Below are 23,768 nucleotides of genomic sequence, written 5' to 3'. Positions count from 1 at the left end.
CGCACAGCTCAGCCCGGGGCGGGCGGGGGGGCGCCCCTGCACGTGCAGAGAAGCGAGGCAAGAAACCACGTGTGCAACCCCCTTCCAAAAACTCTTCTCCGAGGAACGCCCCAAAACCCACCCCCCATCGAAACTTAGCAAGCCCTGCCTTTAACCAAATAAAAAACAAAATACCCCTTCACTTAAATGTAATTAATATTTATTTCTATCATATTAATCTATATTTTTACACATAGATATAATGCATAATCAATATAAAAATATATGAACGTCTATCCATATATTTTTCATATTGAATATTAATCTACTTGTCTAGTTTTAGATTACTTGGGGGTTTTTTGGTTTTTATTTCAATTTATACATAGATATATCTCCCTATATTTATTTATTTATTATAGATGTGTATATTTTCATTTCTATATTAATCATTTAAAAGCCCTGCCTCTAAGCCTCTAACCAAATAAAAAACAATTAAACCCTTGTTTTAACTGTTTTTAATATCTATTTCTATAATATTGATCTTTTATATTTGTACACACAGATACAATGCATAACAGATATTAAAGTACATTACCATCTATCCCTATAGTTTTCATACTGATCATTAATTTACTTGTCCAGCTTTGGATTACTGGTATTTATTTCTTCTTTTATGGCTCTATCTATCTATCTATCTATCTATCTATCTATCTATCTATCTATCTATCTATATCTATCTATCTATCTATCTATCTATCTATCTATCTATCTATCTATCTCTCTCACTACATATATTTCTTTCTTATAGATGTGTATATTTTCATTTCTATATTATTCATTTAAATGCCGAGCCTTTAAAATATAAAAAAAGAAAAGCCCCTTGTTTAAAAAAATTAATATATTTTTCTAAAATATTGATCTTCTATATTTATACACACAGATACAATGCATAACAGATATTAAAGTACATTACAATCTATCTATATAATTTTCATACTGATCATTAATTTACTTGTCCAGATTTGTATTACTGGTATTTATTTGTTCTTTTATGGCTCGCTCTCTCTATCTATCTATCTATCTATCTATCTCTCTGTCTATCTATCTATCTATCTATCTATCTATCTATCTACCTATCTATCTATCTATCTATCTATCTACCTACCTATCTATCTATATATCTCCCTATCTATATATCTCCATATCTATCACCCTATATACATTTCTTTATTATAGATGTGTATATTTTGATTTCTATATTATTCATTTAAATGCCATGCCTCTATACAAATAAAAAACAAAAAGCCCCTACATTTAAATATTTGTAATATTTATTTCTATCACATTGATCTTCTTTATCTATACACATAGATATCAGACATAATTGATATTAAAATATATTATATTAGCATCTATCCATATAGTTTTCATACTGAATATTAATCGACTTTTCTAGATTTAGATTATCTGTATTTACTTTTTTTTTATGGCTCTATCTCTATATATATATATCTCCCTATATCTCTTTCTTTATTATAGATGTGTATATTTTCATTTCTATATTATTCATTTAAAGGCCATGCCTGTAACCAAATAAAAACCAGTAATTCCCTTGATTGAAAGATTTATAATATCTATTTCTATAATATTGATTTTCTTTATTTATACACACAGAGATATAATGCACAACAGATATTAAAATACATTACCATCTATCCGTATATTTTTCATATTGAATATTAACCAGCTTGTCTAGATATAGATAATTTGTGTTTATTTCTTTTTTATGGCTATATCTCACTCTCTCTTTCTCTATCTATCTATCTATCTATCTATCTATCTATCTCACTACATATATTTCTTTCTTATAGATGTGTATATTTTCATTTCTATATTATTCATTTAAATGCCATGCCTTTAATTAAATAAAAAAAGAAAAGCCCCTTGTTTAAAAAAATTAATATATTTTTTCTAAAATATTGATCTTCTATATTTATACACACAGATACAATGCATAACAGATATTAATGTACATTACAATCTATCTATATAGTTTTCATACTGATCATTAATTTACTTGTCCAGATTTGGATTACTGGTATTTAATTCTTCTTTTATGGCTCTATCTATCTATCTATCTATCTATCTATCTATCTATCTATCTATCTCCCTATCTATCTATCTCCCTATCTATCTATCTCCCGATCTATCACCCTATATACATTTCTTTATTATAGATGTGTATATTTTCATTTCTATATTATTCATTTATATGCCATGCATCTATCCAAAAAAATAACAAAAGGACCCTACATTTAAATATTTGTAATATTTATTTCTATCATATTGATCTTCTTTATCTATACACATAGATATCAGACGTAACTGATATTAAAATATATTATATTAGCATCTATCCATATAGTTTTCATACTGAATATTAATCGACTTTTCTAGATTTAGATTATCTGCATTTACTTCTTTTTTATGGCGCTCTCTCTCTCTCTATATATATATCTCCCTATACCTATTTATAATATCTATTTCTATAATATTGATTTTCTTTATTTATACACACAGAGATATAATGCACAACAGATATTAAAATACATTACCATCTATCCGTATATTTTTCATATTGAATATTAACCACCTTGTCTAGATATAGAAAATTTGTGTTTATTTCTTTTCTATGGCTATATCTCTCTTTCTCTCTCTTTCTCTCTCTATCTCTCTATCTATCTATCTATCTATCTATCTATCTATCTATCTATCTATCTATCTATCTCCCTATATTTATTTCTTTATTATAGATGTGTATATTTTCACTTCTATATTATTCATTTATATGCCATGCCCCTATCCAAATAAATAACAAAAGGACTCTACATTTAAATTTTTGTAATATTTATGTCTATCATACTGATCTTCTTTATCTATACAGAGATATCATACAGAACTGATATTAAAATATATTATATTAGCGTCTATCCATATAGTTTTCATACTGAATATTAGTCTACTTGTCTAGACTTGGATTACTTGTATTTCTTTCTTTTTTATGGCTCCCTCTCTCTATATATAGATCTACCTAGCTTTCCCTATATTTATTTTTACATGTATACATTTATATATTTCTCTTTCTAATGTTCTGCTTTTTGAAATTCGCATTTCTTTCTCTTGGAAACTCTCCCAATTCTTTCAGCTAACAGGTCAGAATGACAAAAATATAAATCCCTACTCAACCCCGAGCGCAGGACGCGCTCGTCTCTATGGACCTTAGGCCCAGAAATTTCTCTCGGTGCATTTTAATACCTCAGGGATGCACACATGTGTTTTATACACTCCCATTTTACAGGGAAGTAAGAGGTGGAAAGACAAAACCCACTTTCTTAACCCTAAGCCGTTCCTGACATAACAAAACCCTAACGACGGAGTGCACAGAGAGGGGGTTCCTTTCCAAGGGGATTTGGAGAGGTCAATTCCTGTCCCTTGCCAATACCTACCGTAAAAACCAGAACAACTCCACAGGTTTTTGGATTCTGCACCCAGCCCTCCCAGGGAATTTCCTGGCAGCTCGGGGTCCCCTCTGGGCAAGGGTACCCAGCACCAGCCCTCCCCATTCCCCGCTCACCTTGCTCCTCCAGCGCAGCGTGTCCCTCCCTCTGGCGGGGACCTCGGCGTGCCCCAAGGGACACGGGAGCCCCCCAGTCTCCACCCCGTCCCCCTCAGCCTTTGCTCTTCCCCCCCAAAGAAGGCACAGAACAACTCCAACTGCCCTGGACAGCAGCACCTGGCTTTATTGGAAGCCTTTCTAGGTCCAGACTACAGGGCTGGGGTGATGGTGCTGCCTTCTGCATGCCTTTCCTTTGTGGACACAAACCAGTGCAAAAGCAAGGTCCTGAAGCAACCGGGATCCTCCTGAGAGGGCCACTCCGTTCCAGCAGCAGTGCTGAACACACTCCCCCTCCTCTCCCAGCCCTGGCCAGCGCTACAGCAGGCAGAGGAGGGAGCTGCCTGGGGAAAATGGAATCTTGGCCCTGCTCCACCAGGTACCAACCTCTTCCTCTGCTAGACAATGTGCCTTCACACAAAAGACGAGTCCCCAAAGGATGGGCCTTGCAGGCTCTTGCCTTGGAGTGGGAGCAGCTCCACCCTGCTTTTATTCTGGTGGCAGCTTGCTTCCTCCCAAGGTAGACACTGGTGCTCCCAGGGTGAGCACTCCCGGTGGAATGGCCAGGCCTCCCAGCCCTGCAGTTTAAAAAGGAGCACAGACACACACAGAGAGAGAACCATGGACAGGTGAGAAAGAAATGCTCCGTGAGGCGAGGCTGGCTTGAACAGCTGCATCCTGGGCATTGCTTTGTTGTCTCCCATCACCCAGCTCTGCAGCCAAGAGGCCCCTGTGGTCTGTAGCACCCGCTTGGTGCACGTGGGACCGCTCGGGGAAGGCGGCCAGAGCAGGACGTGCTGGGGACCCGGGTGCAGCAGCCACGTAGAAATGCTGTGAGGTCCAGAGACACCGAGCGGTACGGCCAGCCCGGGTCACAGCCACGCTGGAAGGGGAGCGGGAGCTGAGAGTATGGGATGGGGTCATACTTTGTTCTAAGGCAGGTAAATTCCCCACCATTTTTCCTTGTTATTTTGAACTCTAACAGCATCAAACACTTTGTGCTTCTCTGCGTTTAACATACAGTTTTCCACTGAGTTGGCTGCTCATGGTTTTTCTCTGTTTCACCACAAAATCGGTTGTAAGATCTTTTGGATCAAATCCCAACATCTCCCTTTACTCGTGGATTAGGAAGGAAAATGTTGAAATATCCCGAATTTCACCCCAAAAGCCTCCCAGGATTTCCTCCCAAAATCCCCCAATTTTCACCCCAAATCCCCAAATTTCAGCGCCAAAATCCCCCAGGGTTTCACCCCAAAATCCATCCTGCGAGTCCAGAGTTTCTGGAACCAGTCCGGTGGTTCTAGACTATTCTGCTGGACCCCGCTCGGTGCTGAGGTTCCAGATCACCCAGGACAGTCCAAAACACCGGGAGAACCTCAGCAGCCTTCAGGACCCCCGGGATGGATCCAGAACCTTCTGGAAGACAATCAGCACCCTCAGGATGGATCCAGGACCTCCTGGAAGATGCCCAGGACCCTCAGGATGGATCCAGCACCATCTGGAAGGCACTCTGCAACATCGGGACACATCCTGCACCATCGGGTAGGCACGCAGCACAATCGTGACGGATCCAGCACCTTCTGGAAGGTGCTCAGCATCCTTGGGACGGATCCAGCACCCCCTGGAAGGCGCTCAGCACCCTCGGGATGGTGCTGAGCACCCTCAACACTCATCCTGCACCCTCGGGATGGTGCTGAGCACCCTTGGCATGGTGCTGAGCACCCTCAGCATGCTCAGCACCATCCCGAGGGTGCTGAGCACCATCCCGAGGGTGCAGGATGAGTGTTGAGGGTGCTCAGCACCATCTCGAGGGTGCAGGATGAGTCCCGCGGTTGCAGGATAAGTCCTGAGCGTGCTCAGCACCATACCGTGGGTGCTCAGCGCCGTCTCGAGGGTGCTCAGCACCATCCCGAGGATGCAGGATGAGTACCGAGGGTGCTCAGCACGCTCGGGACTCATCCTGTACCTTCTGGAAGGCGCTCAGCACCCTCGGGACCTTTGATCCTGTTCCCTTTGATCCCATTACCTTTTTTCCCAATTTCCGTTTCTCCCATAATTCCCTTTTTTTTCTTTATTCCTGGTTTGTTGTTTTCTTTCCCGTTTTTTTTTTTCTCCCGATTTCCAGTGTTTTTTTCTTTATTCCCGTTTTTTCCCCCAGTTCCCGATTTTCCCCCAATTCCCGTTTATTTATTGTGCCGGTGTTAGCAGCGGGGCAGAGACAGGCGGGGGCCGTGTGCCGGCGTCGGGCGGCTGCGGTGGTGGACGCGGGGACGTGAAGACGCACGGCGGGGACCGGACAGCGGCTGGGCCGGGCGGTGGCAGAGGCGACGCGGCTGTCAGCAGTTGTAGAGCCGGGGCCCCGTGCCCGTCCTTGCTCTCCCCCCCGCGGCTTGAGAGGCCGGTACGGAGGGCGGTGGAAAAGCTGCGGCTGCGAGCGGGCACGGGGCAGCCGCGCGCGGCGGCAGGAACATCGGCGATAGAACCTGTGACTGCGCATGCGTGGATGACGTCAGCGCCGCAGGGCAGCATGGGGGAGTGGTGTGGGACGGCGCGACTTCCGAATGGGCCCCGGCGGCACCGCTGAGAGCGGCGTCGCTGAACGGCGGCGGCGGCGGCGGGAACGGCGACTGCACGGCTGCCGGGAAAGCGGAGCCCGCGGGGCGCCATAGGCGGCGCGGGCGGCACGGAGCGGCTGTAGGGGAGCGGAGCGTGCCGGAACTAGGGTAGGAGTAACGAGGGCCGCGCGGTCGAGGGGCGGGGGCGCGCCGCTCTAAGCGGGCGGGAAGGGACGGACGCCTGTGGGGACAGAGGGAACGGGGGCCGTGAGGGCAGAGCCGGGGGCGGGCAGGGCGGGGATTGCGACACCGGTGACGAGGCTGGGGGGGGTGTGGAACACGGAGCGGGGAGCTCGCCGGTTGCCACGTCGGAGACGGGAGAGGGATGAGGATGGGGAAGGGGAGGGGGCGCCGCGGGATCCGCCGTGGGGTTTGGGGACAAAGGAACAGAGTTGGTCAGTTCTGCAGATGTGATCTGAATTTCAGAGCTGCCTTTCGTGCCTGCTGACTGTGCGAGTGTGCTGCCTCTCCCTGATGAATTAATCTTGATCTGTGGTGTCATAAAATACGCTCTTCTGATTTTATTATATTCATCTAAGGTTGTATTTCTTCTTAACTTTAGATTTCTCGTTAACGTGAGATGAAAGCGGAAATATCTGCTCTGTGTTTTCAAGATGCAGACGGTCCCTGTACAGCTCAGTTTGGGTGTGTGGTTTGCCTCATCTTCTCACAAAAACATGTTGAAAGGGCAGGAATAGTGAATGAGTTATAATAAGCAAACTACTCTCTGCTGTGAGAGTAAATTAAAAACTTGCAGTATCTTTGTCTAAATTGCAAACTAACCAGCGAATCTTGTACTTGGGAGACTTGAATTAAGGGCTTTATTCCTCCTGTTATTTAAAATCTGATGATGATTCTGATTTCTCTGCTTTTTCATGTCTGTGAGGGACCAATAAGGCTACCGAGTCACAGACTGAGAAGTAGCTGTAATGATTCAAATGACCTAAACCTAAGGAGAGAATACTGAAGTGTTCAAAAGAGAACCCAAACCTTTCCAGCTGATGAGCTCTGAGGAAATATTAGCTGATCGTTCCATTGTGGCTCATTTATTTAAATCAGATCCTGGTGTCTTCTGTAGTGTGGCCAGCACTTGTCAGCAGCCATTTAGTGTGATATATTGGTGGCAAACTTCTTGTCAGGATGCTGGTTGACAGCAGCAGTAAAAACTGTTGAACGTAGCAAAGAGATTTAAAAATGCTCAAGTGTTTTTTAAAATGCTTGTCAGGTACCTTTCTGTGGCTGTGTCACACCTAATGGGCTGTAAAGATGTCACTATAAATCAGTGCTGAAAATGGGACTGGGTACTAAATGCAGGGGTATAAGGAAGGGCAGAGAGAAGAGATCCTTGGAAGGCATTTTGGAAAACTGCTGTGAGGCCAGGAGGCCTTCGGTTCATCCCCAGCGATGCCACGGTTGGCTTAGTCCTGCCCAGCAGCGACAATCCAAGTGTTACATGGACAGTTTTTCTCCCAGCTTCTCTGCCCCAGGAGGCCCACTCCCAACAGGAGGAGATGAAAAGAAGCCTGGACTTCTTTTTGAGAAGGAAATTTTAGGAGGCTCTGTGCCAGCTAAATCCCTGGCTCAGCTGAGGGTTCACGGGGCAGCCTGCCTTGGATCAGAACCAGCCAAAACCGAGTCCTCATGCCTAAATATGTCCTGCTTCCCGTAGTTTTTCCCTGCCTTGCTCTTTCTGCTGCACATTTCCTCCCTGTTGTTCGTTTTCCAGGGACAAGAATTAGTTCCTTCAGCCAGGCAGACTTGGCCTCTGGCAGCATCCAGTACATCCACACCAGTGAGGAGGAAAAGCACACGGATGCCTTCACCTTTTCTGTGTCTGATGGGACAAACGAGGTCAGTCCCAGCCTGACTTTTGCCTGAGTGGGCAGATGTGGCTGTTCCTCCTTCTCCTGCTGTGGGATTTCCCACATCGCTCAGGTCAGGGAGGGAGGAAGGCCTGTGCAGGGAACAGGGAGCCACCTGCCCTGTGGGCTCACCAAGAGCTGGGTGCCTGGTTTTCAGCTGCTTGCCAACTGTTGCTGGAGCTCAGCTTTGATCCAGTGCACTGACAGCGTAGTGACGACAGCCAGCCCCTGGAGAAATGCCTTTTTCCTGCTTTCTGAAAGAGAAGAAGTCTAGCTGCACATAGAGGGAGAGGGGCAAAACTGAGTGAGAGAGGGAGGGAAAGTGGATGTCCGTAAATATCACAGAAAGAGGGAGAATTAATGAGTGGGGAGGGATAAAGAAGTGATCTGGGCTTAGCAGCTCAGACAAGGCTGAAATGAAGAGACCCAAACTGGGGATCGCTGTGCTCTTGCGGTGAAGTCACACTCTTGGAAGGCTGAATTCGGCAAGGGAAGCTTTTCTTCCTGTCCCAGGTGAGCCAGACATTTGACATCACCATAAACCCCGTGGATGACTCCTTGCCCATCGTGCAAATCTTTGGGATGACAGTTCAGGAAGGGGTGAGAAAAACCATCACGGAGTTTGAGCTCAAAGCGACAGATGCTGACACAGAGGTAAGGCAGGACCACCCCCAGCCTCCTTGCTCCCCTCTTGTGCTGCACATCTGGGCTTGTGTTTAAAGACTTAATGCTGAATTTATGCTCAGCATGGATGGAAATGGCACTTCCTCTTCTTCCTGGGTCTGGCCAGAGGCTGAGCTGTCGAACACTGGCTCTATCTCACTGCTGTTTCCCCTGCAGCGAGAGATCTGGCTGCCTGAGCCAAAATCCTGCCCCCAAGGTTTTTGCCCTGGCAGAAGTGGCAAGGGACACACTGCCCGGAATGGCTGCAGGACTGGGGGCTGCTCTTGTGTTCGTGGAGCAGGCACAGGGGTGGGTGGGAGCTGTCTCAGACCAGCTGAAGCAGGAATTCGGTGGGATGTGCCTTGTTTTATAGGGAGACACCTACAAAACAAAATCCCTTGGGAGAGGGACAAGGACAGGGCGGGGCTCAGGGGGAACCAGGAATGTTCTGTGCTAACCCTTGTGTTGGGAACACCAACGCAGGGGAGCTGCCTGGCCAGAATCCCTGTCCGGGCCTCCTGAGCTGGAAGGGCAGTGTCCTGAGGTCGTGTCCCCAGCTTTGCCCCTCCATGTCCGGGCACAGGTGGAGTCCCTGACGTTCGGGGCGGTGCAGCCGCCCCGGCACGGGCTGATGGAGCGCAGCGGCCGCGGGCAGCGTCCTCTGCAGGCCACCACCTTCACCAGGGATGACATCACATCTACCAGAAGCGCGGCAGCTGCAGGCACGGCGGCGGCAGCGCGCTCAGGGACCGCTTCACCCTCACCGTCTCCGACGGCACCAGCCCCCTCTTCGTGGTGCAGGAGGGAGGGAAGAAGGTCAGGGAGGAGAAGGGATGGGAGGGGGCCTTGGGAGCTCACAGGGAGGTGCCTCCTCTCGGGGCAGGGGGGACTGAGATGCTGACTGAACGTTCTCGGTCACGTCTTTGCTTCTTCCCCTCCCTGCAAACTCTGCCCTTGGTGCCAGCAGAGCCGAAGGGAGCCGAGCTGGTGACGTGGTGGCTGAGGCTCTGACTCGCACAGTAACCCCCGTGTCTCTGAACTGGTGTCAGGTGGTGACGGCAGCACCGCAGCGCTTCCAGGTGGACATCCTCCCTGTGGATGACGGGACACCCAGGGTGGTCACCAACCTGGGCCTGCAGTGACTGGAGTACACGGATGGCAAGGTAACAGCTGCCTGGCCTCAGCTTGGGCTGCTTCTCAGGCTGCTCCAGGAGAAGGGGCTTCGCAGGAGAGCATCCTCATCCTTCAGCACTTTGATTTTTGGGATGGAGAATACCCTCCCCAGGGTACATTTTTAGCTTTGCTGACGGTGGAGATGTCTTGATGATGTGCGGCAGAGATAGATGGCTTTCCAAGGATACGGTGCAGGAGTTTCTTGCTGTGAAACAAATGCCTTTGTTGTGCTGAAATCCAAACAAAACCCCATAAAACTCTCAGCTTGTTTCTGAGGAGCCAGCACTAACTGTAAAGCAACACTTTGGTTCTTCCCAGAAAAAAATGAGTGGAAAACGCTGTAGTAAGAAATTGCATTAAGAAATGGCTATCTCAGCTCAAACTCCTCACTTCAGGAAAAGCACTCCTGCTCCTCGAGCAGCTCAATTTTCTCTCTTTCTCCTGCTGTCAAAAACATTCTGCTTTTGAAGAGAAAGCAAAATGTGGTAGAACTGAATCAGATCCACCTGAGGGCATTTGAAAAGTGCTCTCCTGGAGGCTCTCCAAGGCTGTGCGAACTGTCTTGAGTGAGTCCTTCAATCTGAGGCTGTTTGCAGATGTTTTATTGCCAAGCAGGGCCTCACCTGAGCGTCAGCACAGCTCGTGGAACAGAACTTTCTAAGTTAAACCCAAAGATTTGTCCTAGCTTTTAGCCCCAGCTAAATAAGGCTGGGCAGCTGCTTTGGAATTTGCTTTTCTTTGAGCCACATCTGTCTTCTTAATTAAACTAAACCTGGCTTAATTAAACCAGATGCGAGGCAAAATTTGAATCTTTGTTGTGTTGTCAAACACGTTGTGGGATATCTCAGTTCAAGGCCGCTCTGTGCTTTCACATCCCTAGATTTTCCCTTTGTCTGTTTTAACAGAGGGATGGTCGGGCTTTTTGTGTGAACAGTCAATCAGACTTGCACTGCTGGAGCTTCAGTTTGACTCCCTTGGTTTTGGCTTTAATCCAGGCCACCAATCTCATCACTAAGAAGGAATTACTGATGACAGATCCTGACACAGATGACGAACAGCTGATCTATGAGATAACAGCCGGTCCCAGAAATGGCCACGTGGAGAACAAGCTGAAGCCGGGCACAGCTGTGACCACCTTTACACAGGGTATGGAGCTGGGCTGTGTCCTGCTGCTTTTTTCCATCACTTGATTCAGTTTGTTAAAATAAGGGAAAAATAGGTGTGAGGGGAGAAGACAAGGGGCAGATCTCCAAAGTGTGTTGACAGTAAGCATTGAACTTGGCTGTCAGTTGCAGAAATCCTGTAATTTCTTGGAGACACCAACCTGTGTCCTGCAGCTCGTCCCAGGTTCTCCAGGCTTGTTAGAGCTGGAGCTGTGACTTGGGGCAGTGAAGAGGGGTTATAGATCTTGCAGGAGGTGTTCATCACAGTGGTGTGGCTAGCTGTGCAGAGCCAGCAAAATGTGGGGAGAGTTCACTCTTGCGGGGCTGAGGGAAGGGGAGGTGAGGGGGTAACTGCTCCCTGTGATCCTCGCTCCATGTGGCCGTGCAGACCCACACTGCTCATCTCCAAAGCTGCCTTGGGATTTCTGTCCCAACTCCTTGGACGTTCCCTCCCGGCAGAGGATGTGAACCAGGGCCTCATTCGGTACGTGGCGCACGAGGAGATGGTCCAGGAGACCGCGGACAGCTTTCAGTTCCTAGTGAAGGACAGCAAACTCAACGTGGTCAGCGGCAACGTCTTCCACGTCCAGCGATCCCTTCTCAGCTTTACTCACGGCAGGTAAGTGGCACGAGGGGCACTTGGCTGGGGGCTGGGCTCTTAGCTGAGCTCCCTGCAGCATGGGAAGGCAATTCTGTCAGTGAGGAGAGGGGCCTAAAGCGTGGAGCAGCTGCCCCGCGCCCAAGTCCCCGGTTGTTATTGTTCCTCGGATCTCCCAGGGAGGCCACGCTCACCCCCGCAGCCCCGCACGGGGTTTGCTCCCCAGCCCGTTACCTGTGTGTGCTCGATCCCTTTTTCCAGCTACGAGGTCAGGGAGAGCGCCGGCTCCGTCAGCGTCGCCGTGAGGCGGGTGGGGAACCTCAACCGGTACAGCATTGTCCTGTGCCGCACCGAGCAGGGAACGGCCACCGCTGGAGCCGCATCACGGCCCGGGGAGCAGGACTACGTGGAGTATGCGGGGCAGGTGGGTGGGCCCGACCACACCTGCCTCACACAGAGCCTGGAGGAAAGAACAGACAAAAAGTGCTAAAAACACCGAGGAGGGTGTGTTTTATTCCTAAAGTCACGCGAGTTATTTGCTGTCAGAAGAGGGAACGCCTCAGAGCAGGGTGAGACGGGAAGGACGGGAAGCTCCAGAGCCCGGTCCAAGGACAGCAGCCGGATTTCTGCCTTCCAGGTGCAGTTCGAGGAGCGGGAGGACACCAAGGCCTGCCACCGTCACCATCAACGACGACGACGTGTTCGAGGGCACGGAGAGCTTTTCCGTAGAGCTCAGCATGCCGGCCTACGCCCTGCTGGGGAACGTCACCCGGGCCACCGTCACCGTCGCGGACCCCGAGGACGAGCCCACGCTGCAGTTTGACGGGAACGCCTTCCACGTCAGCGAGAGCGCCGGCTTGCTCTCGGCTCCCGTGCAAAGGAAAGGTGGGTCGGGCTGGGCAGGACATGCTGAGCCCCATGGGAGGGCCATGGGGGAACCCTCGTGACAGAGAGCGAGCCCTTGGGCTGTGCCTGCTTGTGGTTTTGGGGTCTTCTCCGATGTTATGTGGCACGACTGTGAAACGTCAAGCTACACGCAGTGTGTTTGTTCCTGTCTCTGCTGTTAAAGCTTCTTGGGTTTGGATTTGTTTCAGCTCCCAGCAGGAGCAAACCCTTGTATTTGTTTGCTGCTTCTCTGTGACCTAGACAGTGTTTTATGTGGACCCTGTCACTGGGCTGCATGTTAATAGGCAAGTGCCACCGGTTTTCTGAGTGTGGATTTAGGAGCATGCCTGGAAGTCATGTCTAAGCCAGCTGCCATGCAAGTTCAGGAGCAGGGACGGTGTTCTTTTTCATTCCTCGCCCTCTTTTCCGAATGCTGCTTTATTTTTTAAGTGACCAGTATCTCCAGCAAACAGATTAAAAGTATTTCCACAGATCTATGGAGTTTCCCTGTTGCTTCCTAGGGGATGCCAGCAGCACCGTGTCTGCATCTGCTACACCGTCCCCCAATCGGCCAAGGGCAGCAGCCTTCACGTGCTGGAATCCGGCTCCGACTTCAAGTCCCGGGGGCTGTCGGATGAGAGCCGCCTCATTTTGGGGCCAGGTGTCACCCTGGTGACCTGTGATGTCACTCTGATCGACGACAGCGAATATGAAGAGGAAGAGGAGTTTGAGGTGGTGCTGGCCGACACCTCGAACAGCGCCCGCATCGGCAGCCGGGCTTCAGCCAACGCGGTCATCGCCGGTCCCAACGACGCCTCCACGCTGTTCCTGGGGAATGCCACCTTTACTGTCAGCGAGGCTGCAGGTGAGGAGCAGGTGGTCGTGTTGGGATGCTCACTGTAGAAGCTTTCACCACCAGGAGGTGCCAGAAGGAGCGATTCGGGGCACAGCAGAACTTCAGAGATGTGCGGATGGGCTCTGGTTCCCTGTGTGCCCAGGGGGAGCCTGGGGGCAGGAGCAGTGCTGCAGGGCAAGGCAGGGGTTTGTGGAACGTGGCTGCTCTCTCAGTTTGTGCTCTCTCAGTTTGTTCTCTCTCATGTGCACGTGCTGCTGCAGGACACATTGAGATCCCAGTGCTCCGGCAGGGACCCGACCTCTCCACGCCCACGTCGGTGTGGTGTGCCACTCGGACGTCAGACCCGCCCTCGGCCAGCCCGGGAGTTGATTATGTCCCCAGCTCCAGAAAAATAGAGTTCAGGCCAGGCAAGACAGAAGAGGTGAGGAGCCACTTGGATTCCTGCTGGGTCTGCTTTGCCTGGTGACACTTGTCTTGTGTTTCTGTGCATATCTAGCATTTGTTTTGAATATCCTCGCTGGGCCACTTGAGAACTGTTAATGAGTCTGCTAAGCACAGACTCCCATCCCATCAGCACTCCAGCCAGGAGAGATTTGGCCGTGCCACCTCTTCCATGATAAGGATGGCTGCCCTGTTCTCTGAAATGATAAGCTGGATTCACGTAGAACGTTCTTTGCATTGATTAATGGATTCAGAAAACCCAGTGACATAATGGCTTTACACTAGACTGCCAGATGTGAGTGCTGAGAGGGATGAAAGCTTTATACGTCTAACAGCAGGAATTCCACTTTCCTCCCAGTTCTGCCCCCTGACAATCCTGGACGATGCTCAGTACCCAGTGATAGAAGGGCTGGAGACATTTGTTGTTTACCTCAGCTCCCCCTACGGAGCCGAGCTGGCAAAGCCGTTCCAGGCTGTCGTGGCCATTAACGACATTTTCCAAGACGGTAAGTTACCCCTGGCAGCTCTATCTGCTCTGTTCTGGCCCCTTGGCTCCCTGAGGATCCTCAGCTCTGCTGGGCTCTGTTTCTGCCCCTCTGCAGTGCCCAGCATGCAGTTCACCAAGGACACCTACACGGCCAAGGAGAAGGAAGGGACCCTGCACATCCCCATCTTCCGCACGGGGGACCTGAGCTACGAGTCCTCCGTCAGGTGCTACACGCGGAGCCAGACGGCGCAGGTCACGGAGGACTTCGCGGAGAGGAGGGATGCAGAGGAGTCTCGCGTCACCTTCTTCAAAGGGGAGAAGGTGAGCTGGACCTGCCTCGTGGGGGAGCGAAGAACCGGTGCTGGGAGAGAGGTTCACGTCTCCTCCTCGGCTCTCTGTCGTCAGAGGGAGCTGGCAGAGTTGTCCAGGCTGGTTTCAGGTGGCACAGATTCTTGTCCTAGCAGCGTGAGCCACTCTGAAGGGGCTGTGCGTTTCATGCTGAAACTGGTTACGTTATGAAATGTAAATGTGATGCATCAGGAGGACTCAGGGTTGTTCTACAGAGAGCTGTGGGATTGTGGAAAGAGATGTCTTTGCTGATGTGTCTCCTCCTGTAACAGGCTGTGCTTTGTCCACACTGAAGTAGCAGCCCTAAAAATAGAAGGGTTTCTTCCAGGATGGACAGCAACCCTGGATAGTGAGGCACAGCCTGGCCTTTACGGGGCTTTATCAGATGTATCAGTGTGCGCTGCTTTCTCCTCTTCACTTGGCTGTAGGTGAAGAACTGCAGCGTCCACATCAGTGATGACTCTGCCTTCGAACCAGAAGAGCAGTTCCAGGTCTATCTGAGTAGCCCCCTTGGAAACCATTGGAGCGGAGCTCGGGTTGGGAAGATGGACGTGGCAACCGTAACTGTCACCAATGAGGAAGATGGTGAGTGAGGCTGCTCTGCAAGGATGTCCTGCTGCTTCCCAGGGAGTCGGCACAGTCCCAGGGCTGCAGTGAATGCCTTCGGTGCCGTGGTCACAGCCCTGTGCTGGGCTGAAGGGAGGGCTTGGCTAAGAGAGCTCAGACGCACCACCTCTCCTGTTTCCATTGCTGGAAGTTGCTGTGCTTCCCCTGGGAGATGTTCCTCTCCCTCCACAGCATCACAGCCTGGAGAGATCTGTGGGGGGAGAAGAGGGATGCCAGGGATGGGAGAATCATTTGCCATCCTCTGTAACCCAATGCCCTCGTTAAGTTCTGCCCTAAGTCACACCCAAGCCTTTTTGGCCCCTGCTTTGAGGAGCCCCTCGCTCCGAAGGCGTGTAGACGAGTCTGAAAGGAGCTGAGCTGAGCCAGTCAGGGGTGCAAACCCGGAGCTTTTCCCCTCCCTGCTGTGCCTGCAGCCCCCAGCATCGAGTTCGAAGAGGCCGCGTACCAGGTGCCGGGAGCCGCCGGGCCCGGAGGGAGTGGCTGTGCTGAACATCCCGGTGATCCGCAGAGGTGACCAGAACAGAACGTCCAAGGTGCGCTGCAGCGCCCGCGACGGCTCGGCACAGGCCGGCGTGGATTACTACCCCAAGAGTTGGATGCTCAAGTTCAGCCCAGGTGAAGGGGCCTGGCGGGGAGGGTCTGAGGTGGGGATGCGACCAGGGACGTTTTGTGCGCGCCAGGGACTTCCAGGAGGTTTGGGAAAAGCCACTGGAAAAGCATGAAGTTTGCTGTAATGTTGTTACTCAAAATTAGCTGATGTGTTTAAAGGAAGGCTGATCAGAGCAGAGGAGGAAGCGCTGGCACTTGGCAGAGTCAAGTCCTCCTGAAGGAACATAGGCCTGTGAACACCTCAGACCACGTTGCTGGACCAAGAAGCCCTCACCAAATGGCTCTGCACACTGGTGTGAGGAAGACGAGGGATGGGAATGTGCTTTGCATCCCAGATTTTTCCTTCAGGCAGCTACTACAAGACAGTCGCTATTAATCCTCAGATGGCATCTGCTAGTAAATCTATCACCGGATCGATTGGATCAGTTGTCATAGCTGGAGTTTTATGTTTATAGTGGGCTCCTCTGGGTAAATTATTAGCAGCAATGAGTGGAAATAAAATTTATAATGCGTATTTTATCCTAATGTCTCCGTGGTCACAGCTGGGAGCAGGGTCCGGATGAGAACTTCAGAGCAGTCTCTGGTGATGAATCCACTTCTCTCTGTTTTTCTTGTACTCGCTCCCTCAGGCGTGGCCCACATCATGTTTAAGGTGGAGATCATGTCCAACGAAGACCGGGAGTGGCACGAGTCCTTTTCTCTGGTGCTGGGCCCAGATGATCCTGTGGAAGCAGTTCTAGGAGACAGCAGCACTGCCACAGTGACTATTTTGGATCAGGAGGCAGCGGGGAGCCCGATTCTCCCAGCACCTCCCGTGGTGAGTGGATGTGAGTTGGTGCCCTTCAAGCACAGAGTGGAAACCGCAGTGGGATTTGGGAAATAGAAAGTGGGGCTGCCGTGGCAACGTGGGAGGCGTGGATGGCTTTTTCCACCCTTTCCCTCGGCTCCAGCTGAGTGCTGCCCTCTGGTTTCCCACAGGTGGTCACCGTGGCTGGTCACTACGACCGCGTGGAAGAAGTGACCAAGGAGGGTGCGAAGAAATCCCCCTCCCCAGGCTACCCCCTCGTCTGTGTCACTCCCTGTGACCTTCACGTCCCCAAGTACGCCCTGATGAAGGAGCGCTGCGGCGAGGCCGGGATCAACCAGTCTTCCATACAGTTCAGCTGGGAAGTGGCCGCCCCCACGGACGGGAACGGAAGCCCGCTGGCCTTTCGAGACCATCACGGACAACACGCCCTTCACCAGCGTCAACCACAGGGTACGCGGGCGGGGAGGCACCGGTGGGGCTGCGGAGATTCTGGCCTAAAAATCTCATTGGATTTGGGACTAGCTGGGAGGCCTGGGTGCTTTTCATTTATTTCATTTATTTTCCATTTCATTCATTTTCCATTTATTTTATTCTCTAAATCTTCAGAGTGCCAGGAAAATACTGGTTTCTTTTAATGTAGGGCCGTACTGGAAATACAAAACGTTCTCAGCTGGGCTCCCTTTTATAAGTTTGACTGTGTTCTCGGCCAATAGAAATGAGCAGAGGCGGCTCAGGCCATGCTCCACAACATGGGATATTTTGGCTCATTCCCTAATTAAGAGACCAGAAGCCAAAAATGTTCCTCTAGAAACGAGTGGCTTTCCCTGTTTGGGGTGTCTCACTGTCCTCTCCTGGCTGCGTTATCCACGTGCAGCCCACTCCATCTCCCCCAGGCTCTCCCATTAAATTGCTTGGACCAGCATCATCTCTCTTAATTCCTGCCAGCCTGGAACTAGTTCATGAAGTTTCCTTTTATAGCTCCAATTGTTTGCACAAACCCAGAGGAGCCGCCTGGCCGGAGAAACTGCCCAGTGGAGCATGTGGAGCCTGGCCCCAGCCAGGCTGGAACATCTCCCCGAATTCTCCAGGGCCTGCAAAGTACAGCTGCACTCTGCAGATAATAAATGGAGAGCTCTGGGAGGCCTGAGCAAGCAGAATTGCTCATTTTTAATTCACAGCCTTGGAAATCAGGGGGGTTTTGAGGTGAAATTGTGCCCAGAGTTCCTTTGTCCCATGGTCCCAGGGAGCCTTAGCACTGCCCCCGCATTACAACGCCGGTTTGTCTGAGGTACCTGCACGTAAAGAACGTCCAGAGTCACCTCTGACTTCACTGCAAGGCGCATAACCCCCTTTCTGGGGTTTTATTGCCAGGCAAGGGACTCTGCTCAGTCCTTCCTGACAGTCCACGTCCCTCTCTACGTGTCCTACATCTGTGTGACGGCACCGAGGGGCTGGGCTTCCCCGGAGCACCGCAGCGAGATGGAGTTCTCCTTCTTCTACGACACCGTTCTCTGGAGGACAGGTGAGCCTGAGGCGCTCCAAGGGCTATGGAAGAAGTGGTTCCTTCATGTTTTCCCCTTAGCTCCTGCACTGCCCCCAGAGTCCTGAGGGAGCGGGGAACTCGGAATATTGCCTTCCTCTGTGCTTGCGGGGGGCTTAGGCAGCCGGTGGCTGACGGAGGGAGCGTGCAGCTGGCTCACTGGAGGCTGATCCCAGCTGAACCCTGCCTTGTGGAGGTGTCCCAAGCACTTCTGGGGCTGGCAGAGCCCAGCAGAGGAGAGCGAGGGTGCTGTGTGGGCTCCCAGTGGCGCTTGCTGTCCTTGCAGGGATCCAGACGGACAGCGCGCTCTCGGCCTGCCTGCAGATAATCCCCATCTACATCCGCGAGGACAGCCGGCCGGTCATCGAGTTCAAGACGCAGGCCAAGTTCAGAGGTGAGGGCAGCGATCCTGGCAGGGACACAGAGCAGGGTCACACAGAGCTCTGCTCTGACGGCACAGGCAGCGGAACGAGTCCCCGTCCCCGCCGGGAGCCCCTCTGCCCCTGCGAGGTGGGGCCTCTCCGCGCTCTGCCTCCCGTCACCTCCTTGTCCTCCCCCAGGGCTGTTTGTCATGGAGCACCACAGCCTGCCAGGTGTCAGGTCCTCTTTGGTAACTCCAGAGCACCTGGGAGGCATCGAATTTGCCCTGCAGCTGCTGTGGAGCGCTCAGACTTTTGATTCTCCCTACCAGCTCTGGAGAGCAACCAGCTCCTACAACAGGTGAGGGCTGGGGGTGCAGTCCCCTCCAGCAGCTTCCCCCACAGCAGCACGTTCTCCCTGGCACCCCTCCAGCAGCCACGCCAGCAATAGCACGGAATGCTCAGGAGCTTGGTCAGAGCTGGAGCACCGTTGTACTGCGAGAAAAATCAGCTCAGCCTCTTGGAAAGGAATGTTTCCAGCAGTGCGGCCTGTGGATAGACTGATCCCAGAGTCACACTTGTCCCTCGGGGACTGCTGGATGACATTGCTGGGGCAAGGGAGAGGTGCTGCCCTGGGTGAAGGGCTTTGAGCTGTGCTTGGTGGCTGCAGGGTCTTCTGTCTGTTCCCAGGAAGGATTACTCTGGAGGATACACCATCTTCCTGATGCCCTGCACGGTGCAGCTCACGCCGCCGTGGGCAGAGCCTGGAGCCAAGCCCCTGCCCTGCCCTGCCCGGCTCACGCTCCCGAGCGGTAAGAGGGCAGGAGGGCAGGCTCGGCCCCTTTGGGGTGCACACCCGTCCAAACCTCATCTCCCCTTTGTTTCCTTCCTTGTCCCAGTTGCAGGTTTTTGATCCCGATCGCCTTCCGGCAGACAAACCGCCCACTTCCAGTTGTTTACTCCCTGAACACGGAGTTTCAGCTCTGTAACAACGAGAAGGTTTTTCTAATGGACCCCACCAAATCGGAAAGGTCTCTGGCAGAAATGGATTACAAGGGGGCTTTATCCAAGGGTAGGATTTACCTCTCCTCTTCTGCCTGTGCCCAGCATTTCTGCTTTCACAGCTTCCATTCCCTGGAGAGGAAAGGGCAGAACCCACGTGTAGCTTTGCCTCTTCTACAGCAGTAATTGACATCTTACAGCCCTGTGAAAGAACAGCGTGCTCTGGCACCGCGTTTTGTCACTCCCACACACCGAGCCCTTCCCAAACAACCCCAACCCTTCTGAACACGGACACTTGGCTCTGGCAGCGTTTTCCTGCTTGGGAAATTTCACCTGCCCCTCTTTGTCCCGACCTCCCCCCGGGCAGATCCTGTACCGGCGCGTGCTCTGGCCCCCCGAACAAAACCTCAACGCCGCTTACAAGCTGCAGCTGGAGAAGGTCTACCTGTGCACAGGCAGGGCTGGCCACGTGCCCCTCTTCGACCCCACGGGCACCGTCTACAACCAGGGGCCCCAGTACGGCTGCATCCAGCCCCACAAGTACCTGAAGCACCGATTCCTCCTCCTGGTGAGTGCTCTGCTCCTGCTTCTTCCCGTTTGGGATTTGCTCTGGCAACCGGCAGGCGGTGGCTGCAAAGGGATGAGGAAGGGAGCCCGTGGGGGATGTTTTGTGCTGCTGCTGCTGCTGCTGCCAGCTGTGAACACCAGATCAGTTTTCCCCCACCCTTTGAGTGTGTTCCTCAATCGGTGCCCACGTGTACGTGTGGAGATGGGGCATTCGGACTAGATCCCTGACACAGGTGTTTGGTGGGGCTCTGGCTTCCAGCCTCCCTTGGGAAAGCAGACAGCATCCCTCACCACACTTCTCTGACTTTCCAGCACCGAAACCAGACAGAAGTGACGGGTAAGTATTTCCACGCTGTGCCTTTTGACTCTGCCCACTTTGCTTCCCAGCTGTCCGAGTTCCACTCGGTGAGCAGCATGCCCGGAGTTGATGGATTTACTCTCAAGGTGGATGCTCTCTACCAGGTATGGAGTACCCAGTGCTTTTGGTAGCCCAAAATGGACTCCTCTGTCCAGGACCTCCCGAACACTTGGTGAATTGTAGACTCTGGGCCTTCACACTTCACCTCTGATACAAGAAATGAAGATGAGGATGTTAGTCCCGTAATTTCATTTTTTTTTCCCCTGAGGCACTCATGAGAAAGCTCTTTAAAAACACTTTATTCGTGTTCCTGAAGGAATTAATGCCATTGCAAAGGCAGGACACCTCGCTGGGTGGTGCGTGCTCCCGAGGAGCTCCCCTTGAACAGCGAGGTGGAGCTGCCCCGGGGCGCCCCGAAGGCGGCGGGCGGCCGCTGCTGCACCGTCAGGAACCTTCATCCACCGAGGGACAGCGGCGGCCTCTGCCAGGGCCAGGGCAGGGAAGTGAAGCAGGTGCACTTGCAAGTCATACGGGTATTTTTTTAGTCTGGTGAGGAGGGGCAGCTGTCAATTCCCCCTGCTCCCGTCTTAGCGACTGCACCGCCGCCCTTCCTCCGTGCTGCTCCAGCTCTCCCGGGCTTAACTGGGCAGGGTGGCGAAGGCATCTGCCACCCCCGTGAGCCAGCCGAGGAGCAGCCGGGTTCCTCGTTGGCCTCCGGAAGAGAGTAAAGCTAAAATACAAAACCCGCTGTGATCGGGGTGTCCCTTCTTGCGCCGCCCCGCCGGTCTCCCTCATTCCCCTGGGGCGCGGCGGGCCGGAGCCCCACGGAGCTGCTGCGCCGGGGAAGGGAAGGAGGGAGACGCGGGCGCCCAGCTCGGCTCGGGCCCCGCCGCGGCCTCGGGGCCGGCGGAGCGGGGGGCCCGGGCCGGGAGCGCTCCGGGGCTGCGGGACCGGCCGGGCCCAGGCGGGGGCGCCGCGTCCGAACCGGGACCCGCAGCGCTCCCGCAGCCGGCGCCGCCCTCCCGCCGCGAGGCCGAGCCCGGGACCGAGCCCGATCCGCCCCACGGGGGAGAGGCGGCACCGCCCGGGACCGCAGGGCGGACACCCGCAGGACCCGAACCCCCGCATCCCGGCTCCGGCTGTGGGCTCCGTCACCCGCTTTCGGTCAGCCCCGTCCCGGCATCGCGGCAGGAGGGGGGAGTCGAGTCCCGGCGAGGGAGTGCCCAGTCCCCCCGGCCTTGTCTCAACCCCAATCCGGCCGTGCTCCGCCGCCCCCGAGACCCGCCACCCGGGGCCGGCCGGGGGAGAGGCGGCACCGCTCCGCCGGCGGACACCGGCAGGACTCTGCCCCGCGGCAGACCCCGTCCCGAGCCGCGGCCCCGCCGCAGCGCGCAGGGCTCGGAGCGGAGCCCGCCGGGAGCAGCCCCCGGGCCGGGGCTCGCCCGGCGCCGAGCGAGAGTCCCGGGCCGGCGGCACGGGGGGCGGGGCCGCATGAGGAGCGGGGCCACGGGGCACAGCCCGAGCGCGCCTGGGAACTGCCGAGGGGTCCCGGGCGGCGCCGCCTCTCCGTCATCGAGGCGGCATCGGCCTCGGGTCCGGGATCGGTTCCGGGTCCGGGATGGCGGCGGCGATTCCCGCCGCGGAGCCCCCGTGTGGGCCCGGGACCCCGCAGGGCGCCCTCTGGCGGACGCGGAGCGCCCGGTGCGAGCGCGCCGCCCCCGGCGGCCCCGGGACAGCGGCACGAGGGGGGCGAGGCCAAGGAGGGGCGGGGCCGGCTCAGGGGCGGGGGCACGGAGCGCGTGCGCAGCTCGGGACAGCAGAGCGCGTGCGCGGCGCGGGGCCGCCTCAGGTGTGCGGGGCGGGGCCGGCACAGGTGCGAGGGGGGGGACCGAGGCCACTTAAACACCGGAAGGGCGGCGGCCGCCATTTTCTCCGGGAGGAGCCGGCTGCGGCCGCTCCGGTGAGGCGCTTCTCTCTTTTCTGCTTTTATCTCTCCATTCTGCTTTTATCTCTCCTTCCTGCTTTTATCTCTTCTCTCTGTCTCTTCTCTCTCCTCTGCTTTTATCTCTCCTCTCTGCTTCTTTCTCCTCTCCGCTTTTATCTTTCCTCTCCGCTTTTATCTTTCCTCTCTGCTTTTACCTCTCCGCTTTTATCTCTCCTTTCTCTGCTTCTTTCTCCTCTCTGCTTCTTTCTCCTCTCTGCTTTTATCTCCTCTCTGCTTTTCTCTTCTTTCTGCTTTTCTCTCCTCTCCGTTTCTCTCCTTTCTCTGCTTTTATCTTTCCTTTCTCTGTTTTTCTCTCTCCTTTCTGCTTTTATCTCTCCTTTCTCAGCTTCTCTCCCCTCTCTCCTTCTCTGTTTTTCTCTCTCCTCTCTGCATTTGTCTCTCCTCTCTGCTTTTATCTCTCCTCTCTGTTTTTCTCTCCTCTCCTTCTCTCTCCCGTCTCCTTCTCTCCCCTCTCTGCTGTTCTCCCCCGTCTCCCCTCGCACCGCCCGCCCCCCCTGCCCCCGCCTCTGTTCCTGCTCTGTTCCCTTACAAACCCTGACTCCTGTCTCTGTTCTTCCTTCTCCTTCTCCCTCCATCCTCCCGCCCGTCCCGACCCTGCAGCCTCCCGTTATCCTCGCCTGTGCCCGCTCTTACCCTCCCTGTCCCCCTTCTCCTTCCTCTCTCGTCCTTATCCTTTCCCTCTCTTCCTCATCCTCCTTCTCTCGTCCTTATCCTTTCACTCTCTTCCTCATCCTCCTTCTCTCTTCCTTATCATCCTTCTGTCGTCCTTATCCTTTCCCTCTCTTCCTCATCCTCCTTCTCTCGTCCTTATCCTTTCCCTCTCTTCCTTATCCTTTCCCTCTCTTCCTCATCCTCCTTCTCTCGTCCTTATCCTTTCCCTCTCTTCCTCATCCTCCTTCTCTCGTCCTTATCCTTTCACTCTCTTCCTCATCCTCCTTCTCTCTTCCTTATCATCCTTCTGTCGTCCTTATCCTTTCCCTCTCTTCCTCATCCTCCTTCTCTCGTCCTTATCCTTTCCCTCTCTTCCTTATCCTTTCCCTCTCTTCCTCATCCTCCTTCTCTCGTCCTTATCCTTTCCCTCTCTTCCTCATCCTCCTTCTCTCGTCCTTATCCTTTCTTCCTCATCCTCCTTCTCTCTTCCTTATCATCC

General features: G+C 52.9%; 1 pseudogene; it reads left to right on the top strand.

Annotated features, from left to right (window-relative positions):
- The first annotated feature begins 7,822 nt into the window (after window positions 1-7,822).
- Window positions 7,823-20,850, top strand: LOC111942791 (extracellular matrix organizing protein FRAS1-like; annotated as a pseudogene).
- The last annotated feature ends 2,918 nt before the right edge of the window (window positions 20,851-23,768 follow it).

This window comes from Cyanistes caeruleus, unplaced genomic scaffold (genome assembly GCF_971803275.1).
Source record: "Cyanistes caeruleus unplaced genomic scaffold, bCyaCae1.hap1.1 HAP1_SCAFFOLD_205, whole genome shotgun sequence".
NCBI classification, from domain to species: Eukaryota; Metazoa; Chordata; class Aves; order Passeriformes; family Paridae; genus Cyanistes; species Cyanistes caeruleus.
Note: the sequence above shows the minus strand (reverse complement) of the source record. Positions and strands in the feature narration are given on the sequence as shown.